This window comes from Polyodon spathula, chromosome 7 (assembly GCF_017654505.1).
Source record: "Polyodon spathula isolate WHYD16114869_AA chromosome 7, ASM1765450v1, whole genome shotgun sequence".
NCBI lineage: Eukaryota > Metazoa > Chordata > Actinopteri > Acipenseriformes > Polyodontidae > Polyodon > Polyodon spathula.
In genome coordinates, this window is record NC_054540.1 from 1,679,703 (window position 1) to 1,690,725 (window position 11,023).

Sequence of the window (11,023 nt, forward strand, 5' to 3'; positions counted from 1 at the left end):
CAAAGGCAGGTAGAGACGGTATAGCAGCAGGGGGCGTGGCTCCTGTGTGTGTGCCTTTATTTACAGCAAGAACTTAAAATGTTAAAGTAAAAGACTATCCCGGGAGGAAAGACAACGTTGTGTAGGGCTTACTTTACCCCAGTGAATTAACTACAAAACAAATGATGCCAAACAGCACTTCAAGTTAAACGTTGTTTTGTTTATTCACAAAATAAATAGTACACAAAGCTGACACAGCATTTTATTTATCACTTTTTAAAAAGAAATCCTTGCCATTGTCGTTTCTTCACAGTAAACAGCAGCCAGACACGTTTTCATAAAGTAGCATGAGGGTTACTTGTGAATTTTTGTAGCTGAACAAGCAAACAAAAACTGAAATTTAACTTCAAACAAAACAAACATGGAAATGGTGTTGTAAAGTGAAGGGGAAAATAATATACACAATCTACTGTATATACAAATCACTACACAGGCATTTCAGAATTACATGCTTGCCTTTTTCTGTTCCATGAGAGTCTGACTATCTAAAGCAGCACAACATGTTTTTGTCCCAGATGACTTTCCATAGATCCCTGTGTGCACGCGCATAATCTGGTTTATTTACTTTTTGCTGACTAAAACTTTTAAATAGAGGCTCAACAGCTGCTGTGTTGATCCTGTGTTTTTTTGTTTTTATATATTAAATCTCACAGAGCTCTTTCATTTACCTTTTTTTTTTTAAAACTGTCACGCAACCAGTGAAGTGGTAAATAAGTGCAAGGTATTTTGTCATTTGTAGCGAATACAAACATCTGATTTTTGTATCAGCATACATGCCAAAAAATATTCGTTCGTTTATTTGTCCAAGCACTAATCAAACTGCTATGTAATGGGAGTCTTATTTCCATCCCTGAATTTGGGATGTTTCTGTGCATAAGTCAGGTGCATGTTTTATACAACATAAAAAATAAGGAACTTTCAGCAGGCATTGCATTATTTAAATGGTAACGCTTTAAAATAAGTGTCTGTTCATGATTATTTCATGTGCATTATGGGTAATGTTATGAAAAGTATGCCATGAACTCATGCTTGTGACTTTTGAATTCAATAGGAATTTCATTTGAAATCAGTAGGAAATCATGTGTTAGTTACATTGGAAATACAGACACTTCTTTTAAAGTGTTACTATTTAAACAAAGCAGGCTGAACCTTTCCTTATTACATGCCTAAGGCAAAACAAGGTCAACATAAATACAGTACATCATATACCGCCAGGCTGCAAAATAAACAAAACAAACAAAAACACATTCTTCAGTGCATGGATCCTGGTTATTAAAGCCTTCTGTGCAGTACTAACAATTACATGAGTCAACCCTAACCTACCCCTCAGCAATGCTATCTGACACTGTGGAAGCCAGCAGAGGAATGAAGACCAGTTATCTTTCCCCCCGGTTCAGGGAGAACACAGAAATAGTTAACTTGTCTTGACAGCCAGATGCATTTTGACAGGAAGCGCTAGGCTTACATATTAGGGTAAAGGAAAAAAAAGAAAACAAGAAACACAGCGCTTTGTATCAGATTAACTCGATTCCATACCCTTAATGCAAAGTCACCACCCACTTATCTTGATCAGGGCAGCAGGAAATGCTTGCTCCCAGCGATACGCTGCCTAAACATTTCTGAGCAGGCCAAGACAAGTGACACGGACGCACTCAGCATGAAAAGTTACAGTGAAGAAGCAAGCCTTGCAGAGACTGCATTTCCTCATGTCAGCAGTATACTAGTTTCTTGCTGGTATAGGTGGACTATGGTGGAATCTTGTGATTAAAAAGAGAAACATTTCTTTCATCTAAACTGTGTGACAGGAACAGGTTTTACACAGACACACGTATGTATATTCCAGTAGAAAGTATGCGTTTGGGTAGTATGATGCATCTTCCACTTCTTAATGATGGACTTCCTGTGCTGAGAGGGATATGCCTTTGAATTTTTTTTGTACTCTTCTCCTTCTCTGTGCCTCTCTACCACTTTATCCCTGACTTGTTTCAAAAGCTCCTTAGTGTTTATGGTTGCTTTGTTGGATCACTATGTGAGACTCAGCTTGAAAGTCTTTATATACCTGAGGGAAATTATCTACAAGTTAAACCACTTTGAGTACACACAGGCAGAAACAAGTTCACTAATTTTGCGACCTTATAAACAAATCATTTGCACCCAAGCTGATTCAGGGCTGCATTAGCAAATGGGTTGAATACTTATGCAATATATAAATATATATATATATATATATATATATATATATATATATATATATATATATATATATATATATATATATATATATATATATATATATATATATATATATATATATATATATATATATATATATATATATATATATATATATATATATTATATATATATATATATATATATATATATATATTATATATAGATATATAGTTGCATATTAATATTGCATACACTCCTATGCTGCTACAAAAAAAGTCTGTTCTTTTCCTTTTCAAATAGTTTTCATGGTTCTGCATGTGTCCGCAAGTCTGCCATTCATGCTAGCTTAGGGTACATCACAACCTGAAACAATTTTGTCCAAGGATAGCAAGTGCTTCTGCTTTCACTTGCTACTGTCACCAGTGTTTACATCAGTTACAGGCTTTACCAAATGTGGCTATTCCTTGAAACTAGGTCTAGTGTTAATACCACTTACACAAATATTAAATGTACAGTAAAATCATGATTTGCATTTGACAACTGCCCTTCCTCCCACTCCAAGCCTCTGCTAACAGCAAGTGTCCTTGCTGCAGGACAGGTCTCAGATAAGACCTCTGGCTGGAATAAAGTGTTCAAAACCCTGCTTTGACCATTATTAATTTTGTTTTGCTGCAGTTAAGGGCAGTCCTCAAGGAACCTTGCAAAACTATTGTCCAAGATCTATTAAAAATCAAAAAAGCAGTTATATCCCTATTTAACTATACTTTGCAAAGTTGCACAATCTTTATATATACACACACACACACACAATACACCATGCAAAAAAATGTGTCAAGTGACTATCTGTAACTCACTGATGGACAGGGTGTCAACGACTTCGTCAAGTGAAAGCCCACATGTATTAGTTGTAATCCCTGTATAACAGGGAGGAAACCGACTAGGAAATGCAACCCACCCACCAACCATCGCCTTTGCAATCTTCCCAGGAACTGTAGAACCTGCTCCCACTGCAAAACCATGAACTCTGCATGACTGACTCACCGGAAAGTATCATCAGACAGTTCATCTTGCGACAGAGTTGCAAACTATTTCCAGCCGTGCCAACTTCACCCACCCCTCCCCTCACATGTGCAACTCGTTCCTACATTTTGCAAGTCTCCTTAAACCACCTTCTGAAACAGACATGAACACCCCTGGCATACTATACTGGTGGACATGACACTATATAAAAAGGTACTTGCCACGTTTACTGTATGCCAACAGTATATCGTTTCTATACCTAATACAGTCAATAATTTGATTCATACAGGACTGTACACACTAATGTTGCATATATGCTGCTACTAAAACACTAAACCTAAAACTACTTAAAAACAGCAGACAGAAGATAAACCTCACTTTAACTCCAGGCTAATTCCTATAGTTGAGTAAACATGATTTGCTTTTAAACATCAGGAAGAGGCAGCCACTGCCGTCTGTACTGCTTCTCTGGTGCAGAATCTGATAGAGTGTAGCACATAAAGTTACCTTTCATGGGACTACACTTCAATGGAAGAGGACATTAAAACCCAGGTTTCTAGGGACCTTCAACAGCACAGTGCTCTCCCTTAACGTCGTATCGGAGAGTTTCTCACAGTGGGGATAGACTGCATGAAACTAAGCCACTGCGCGCCAACAGCATCTGGTGCTCTCCTTGGAGGTCTTTAAGTACTACCAGGACTAGCCCTGCTTGACTTCTGGGACCTGGGGAGATCAGAATCCACAGTGGTGGGATTCAAACAGACCATTTCCCAAGAGCTGCACACAGGTACTTTTCAACTGAGAAAGACACTGTCAAGGCATTCCATAATAAACGTATGCTTTTCAAAGTTACTGGAAAGCAAAATCATTTCTGGGGTTTTAAGAAGATTCAATAACGGAAGCAAATGCACAGAAAACATAATATTGACCTTAGTACAAATAGTGCAGTATCATTTTAATTTAACATATAAACTTAAACAGCTGTACGAACAGTTAAGTTACCCAAAAACATTACTTCCTAATTGGGTGTGAGGCTCACTATAAGAAAAACTGTGCCATTACTCTTTCAAGCAACGAGCTTACGTTTCCCAAATTAATTTCCAATTCACCAGTACTACTGAATTATCCACAGTCAGAGCCTGTGCAAAACCTAGTTGCAACTCCTTACAGAAGCCCTAGGTTATTCATTTTAATAACAGGGTTAGCAGAGTCTTGGCACACTTGTTGCGAACTTTGTGTGTGAATGGTGCGAGTCACATCAGTTCAGTGTATTTGATCTAAATCAGTACTCCAAGGCGGCTACAAACAGGTCCATTCGATGAAATGTAATGTTTGCAATGCTGGATTCAGTGCCTGAATTTCATTTGTGTGCTGGAGGGATTTCCCCCTATGCTGCAGCCAATGGTGGTGGACCCGGGAGGGAGGGAGGGGCAAAAAAGGAGGTTTTTTTTTTCCATGATGCATCATCATTCACACTGGTGTCGCTTTAAAATAAGCTGCTATCAGGAGACCAGCTGTTCATCACTGTGAGACAGAGCACTCTTGCCATCGCCTGATGTGAAGTTTTTGAATGCAGCAGAATAAAAAGGTGCTTTTGTTTTTAACCACTCTTTCCACTCAGCCCTATTTCTGCCTGTTTTTCACAGTTTGCATTTATGTATGTCAACTATAAAATGAAAGGCCACAAAAATGTTCTTTCAAATTACATAAGTAGCAACAGGATCAGGCATACCATGTGGCAGAGGTGAGAATATATGTTGTTAAAAAAAAAAAAAAAAAAAAAAAAAATCCCTGTTTGGTCACTGCTATATATATTGTAATCATTGCTAGCTTAAAAAAAAACCAAACAAAAAAAACTGCACCATTTTATCGCATACACACACTGAATGCGTCTTTGGAAAGACCCGAATCTGTACTTTTAAACAAGCCATGAACCAGGTAGGAGGCTTTTACAGTGCCTGAGTAATATGTGCGTAACCCTCTGTGTGCTGGCGCCCCAAAATGAATGGGCCTGAGTTTTAAGAGTTAAAGCAAAAGTCACTGCTTGCAAAACACCACCTAGATAGATTTAATATCATACTTATTTATTTTTTAATTGTTTACTTACTGCAGTGTACCGAGTTTCTATAAAGATATCGGCGTAGAATCACGTACGAGAGAATAAAGTCTCACGGCACTTAAAATATACAGCTTTACATTTAATTATTTTAACCAGATCTACTCAGAATGTGGCTCATAGTGCTTTAGTCACTGACTACCCACTTCCTTAGAGATTGTTGCAGCGTTTCGGGCATTCTAATTTGGGTGGAAAATACATTAGCTTGGTGTCTTAAAATATCTCTGCGGGATTTTCCCACACTGGAAGTTGCAGGTATGCGGGAGCAACTTGGAAAAGGCGCGATTCCTGCGATCCTGCGTTGAAATTCAAGCCCTCTGGATTAGTCACAAATATCATTCCCAAGACTTCATAGGAATAAGGATCTTCTGGCAGGACCACTATCATAACGACATTCATGGCTTGCGCTCAGAATTTTAATCATGGTGCTGCTATCCTTAAAACTGATTTTTAAAAAGGACGAATAACCTGGTGTTTTAAGCAATGTTACTAAAAGGATATCTACAATACAATTAAGACTGAATCCTTTGCCAAGTGTAGCAAACAACATTTTTAAGGAATGGCTGAAGAATGAAATAAATAACGGAATCCTACATTTGAGAAATCAAACACAGTCTATATCTATCTATCAGGGGTGTCTATATTTGGTTGGTTAATTTATATTGGGCATTAGCTGATTAACCATAGATTAATCAGTGCACATTTTTAATAAAGGTAGCAATCTTATAGTGACTGTCACGCACAGTAATACTAAAAAAAAAAAAAAATCAATAGAATCTATTAAAATAAAAAGCCTATTTGGAATTTGGTCTTTTTAAAAGCATTATTATTTTAGTACACAACAGATTTTCACAGAACAACCTCAATCCATAAGAGTTTAATAGCAAAATATAAATGCACAAGAACCGAGAATGGATTTTCTTTTCTCTTTCTTGCAAACATACATAATACTTATAGGAGATTATACATACATACACACTCACACAGATATTTATATATATATTTATTATATATATATATATATATATATATATATATATATATATATATACACACACACACATATATACATATATATATAATATATATATATATATATATATATATATATATAATACACATACATGAGAGAGATATTATATATAGCAACTTGTTGCCCATTTATAACTGCACTTCTGAAGGCATGATCACTTTACAGGAATCCTATCCTACTGATATTTACAGAGAAAAGTGCTAGAGCATAAACAGACAGGCCACCTCCTGTCTTTTGTCACTCACACTCACTGAATCAAAGAGGGGGATGCTCGACCCTTAACATTAATGTCATACTTCAATTAACTGGAAACAAGAAGTCATTACACCAACTCTGTCTCCCACATAGAAAAAAATAGGTTAAAAGGTCATCAAAATGATCATTTTCTGTACCACCTTCAGACACTTTCTCACCACATGGTTAGGAGTTACACTGCCCTTCCCTGGCAAGCACACACACCCACCCTGGAACCCTATATCAACCTGTAGAAAAGTGAGGGAAACGCCTCTCTAGAATTGGGTCCACTTCAACTGTAATGACCCCTTTGCAAAAATCATGTGAATAAACTGTAGGCCAAGTGGCATGACAAATTCACAAACTTCCTCATACCTAGTTTTGTAACGGAAAACCACCCATTACAAACAAAAACGACAAGACAACTGAAACAATTAGGGTACTCTAAGACATTAATGCAGAAAAAAGGCACAGATTCTGTATTGTTGCCGAATGCATTTTTCTGTGGGAACATTTTTTTTTTTTTGTAATCAATCTTACTATGTTGGCTACATCAACTTTATTATAATTACAATAATGTAAATAATGGCGAATTGTCTTTCTAACAATTGTTAGAAGTAAGCTGTTGAAAAGTTGCAAATCGGGTAGTTAGCTTGATCCTTGCTATAGAAAACTCTAATTTGATCATGCTACAAGATTATCATTGAGATAAAGTCTTGTTAAGTGTACAGACAAGATGATCCTATAAGATTACAGAAACAACTTGTCAAGCCTTACACACAACTTGAACATAAAAAGTCATGACTGCAATACACAACACCTTACAAGAATATTGCAGCTGTTCCTTTACTTTGGGTTTTAGAATTACACATACAAATACACACTACATGTCACATATCAGCTCTGGACATGCAAATGAAGAACCCACAGGCTTCTGAGGAAAATAAACCACAAAGAAATATTTGCAAAGGTATGCTGCCCAAGCCAGTGACCCTCCATTCCCACTGTGTTTGCTTTGGCCCTCGCAAGCTGCTGCACCCGTTCAGCTGTTTGCAAGTCTACGATCAGCCCATCACAACCCCTTACTGCAAACAGTCAACGTTTTATTGACAGAGCTATCACACAAAATGAACAAAGCAACCTCCCAGACATTTCAACTTACAATTTTATTTATACTGTCGTTTCAGACGGAGAAAATTACCTCTGCTGTGCAATATATGGCAAGGGAACAGGTTTAGTAATACATACTCTGGAAGACAACCTAAAGCTGCCAGGGGCTATACAGCCATTGAACCATGCTGAGCCTTAACGTTGCATAGATTGAATACAAATGCACTGTACTATGCATTAAGAAATTGCATACAATATAACATTTCAATTGCAGTGAATGGAGTACAAAAGGCTGCCACAGGAAAAACCCATGGACAACACATGAGCCCCAACCCAACAATTATATTGCTCTGAACCTATGGGATTTATTTGGCAAGTCTTAACTGTTGCAGATAAAATTTCAAGGAAATACATTAAGCAAGCACATTTTTCCACTGAATTACACATATAAAAAGGCTTTAAAAAAAAACACTGCAGTTTTTCATTTTAAAAAAACACACACACACATATATATATATATATATATATATATATATATATATATATATATATATATATATATATATATATATACACACACACACACACATATATATATATATACATACATATATACACACACATACACATAAATACTATTACATATATATATATATATATATATATATATATATATATATATATATATATATATATATATATATATATATATATATATATATATATATATATATACACAAACTATATCTATATATATAATATATATATCTATCTATCTATCTATCTATCTATACACACACACATACATATACACACACACACACACACAATAGATGACTGGCACAAACTAAATGAAACTGCCATCAAGTTTCCCTTTCACTGTCAGCACACATCAATGTAGTGCACAAGTTCAAATTAACCTTATCCAATACAATGTTGCCAGGCAGAAGACTTATATTAGAACTACACTATCAACACATCTGAAGCATCACAACCGTCTAATCTTAAAACACTTCAACTACACACACAAACACTGGGCCCTACTTTAACCACTATGACAGCAACAACTTCTACTTTAAAACCATTTGTTATTAGGTGAAAATAAAATGATACTGTATTTTGGCTGTACAGTACATTGTCAAATGTGCTGTTACAGTAGAAAAAGTTTAGCTGTGCCATCACTCCATGCAAAGCCTAACCGACACAGCAGGAGGAAACCATTTAACACGTTACACAATTTTCATTTTAAGTCACGTTGAATTTTTGGATAGGCCCTTATTAAATAGTACAGACAATAAATCAATATTCTGCAATAACAACATCCCGGCATTTTAATATTATACACACGCCTGTTTTAGTGTCTAGTGTACAGTTCTTTAAATAAGAAAACATACGTCTAAACAAACATGTATTTATTTTAATACAACCATCACAAAATACTAACTGTCCAATTCATTCGTCGATCATTTTTGGTTTTGATAAGGTTTCTTATGTCAGTACGAGAATTAATACTATCTACTGGTACGTTAATGAAATAGGGCACCGGCTTCAATTACGTTATTTAATTGACAAGGCAAACCACGCTTCAAAGACCGCTCTGTAGGCTTTTGCGGATATGGTCACAATTCGACTTTATTTTGTATGTTGAGAAAAAAGAAGAAACAAAAAAAGATTTCATACTATAGGTATTTAAAAAAAAAAAAACGACAGCTATCCTCACAGTATGAACTGAACTAGGCGGGGCTCAGACATCAACCCCTAGCGACTTCTTTGCTTGCAGAAGCTTCAATAAAATGTCCTAAAAACAACATGAAAAATTGGCATTAACGTTCATTTATTTTTATTTCTTTTACAAAAGCTCAACACCCTTACTGCATCTTAAAACAACCGGGTCTGGATGGATCGGGTGGTGTGACGAGGAACCAGAAAATTCACATTTTAAAACTACACAATCTGACAACTTTTCCATTTCCGTTATAACTTTACCCTGTCACAAGGAAAAAAAAAAAAAAAAATCACAAAACGCCATCGCCTCTGCCCTCCTTGCACCCAGCGGGGGCTTAGCCTAACAATATTTCAAAAACGCCAAAAAGTTTGAAGTGGACCTCGGGGACCGACACGAAAGGCAATGCTGTCAAGTAAAAGAAAAGATTAGGAGGAGATGGTCTGTTTCAGCCTGGCTCCGCCATATTTTAGACATTTGACCTGCTCTTCCGCAAATCGGCTGTGTTTAAAAATGATTTAATAAACCGGATTCCGTGTTCATTTACCCAACTGTTACCGCCCTGCCGTCTCACGGGCGGGACTCCGCCACTGTTAAAAGCCATCCGCATTGTTATACCGACGGTTTACACCGCCTGCTAATATCACAAAGTTAAATTAAAATGTAGCCGGACACAGAATACTTACAATGTCCCTCTCCGCCGCTCCAATCTGTTTGCGTCTCTCTAAAGCTGCGCCCCTCTTTCTCTCTCTTTCTCTCTCTTTCTCTCTCTCTCTCTCTCCCTCTCTCTCCCTCTCTCTCTCGCTCTCTCTGGGGGCGGGGTTGAGAGTTTTGAGCATGACGTCGCAGCCTCGGTTTCAGCACCACTCTCATACAGAGATGTGCTCCTCGTGTGCTTACATTGAGAGAGGCGTCTCTGCAGCCTGGGTTTGACTGCTGTGCAGACTGCGTGCGCAGCTTCTAATAAACGCCATTATTCTTCTGCTGAATGTATGTGATAATAATGTTTTTAAACGATCTATTAAATAATGGCGGTTTAATCAAATCAAGCCATAATAGTACTGTGTTTTTTGTTTTGTTTTTTCCAAATAAATACATTTCAACATCTGCTCGTGGGGCGCGCCTACACGTTGATTTAAATAATCCTCATAATTATTTTCTGAACCCAGTCACATAGAAATGATCCTCATTGCTTCTTTTTTTCAGCTTCTGAGGTTCATTATTATTGGGAAAATGTCATACGGTGTGATATGCATAACTATAATAATGTAATAATGGACACAGTGATCAGTACTACAGTCAGCTGTATTTAAATAGCAATCTTCACCAACACTTTCAAAATGTCCCTTGTATGAACAAGACAGGGTCTCCCCTAATAATGAATAAATCAATGAAAGATCAAAAAAAATTACATATATATACAGCTCTGAAAAAAATGAAGAGACCAGTGCAAAATTATCAGTTTCTCTGGTTTTACTATTTATAGGTATGTGTCATTTAGAGCATTTATTTGCAGAAAATGACAACTGGTCAAAATAACAAAAAAGATGCAGTGTTGTCAGACCTCGAATAA

The 11,023-nt window shown here is 36.6% G+C and overlaps 1 protein-coding gene across 1 annotated transcript in view; it reads right to left on the reverse strand.

Moving 5' to 3' along the window:
* LOC121317980 (ras-related protein Rap-1b-like) overlaps positions 1-10,236 on the reverse strand; it is a 36,376-nt gene extending 26,140 nt beyond the window's left edge. Inside the window, exon 1 of the mRNA XM_041254095.1 lies at positions 10,137-10,236. The gene's annotated coding sequence lies outside the window, so the exon portion shown is untranslated. The remainder of the gene's footprint in view (positions 1-10,136) is intronic.
* Positions 10,237-11,023: the final 787 nt, after the last annotated feature.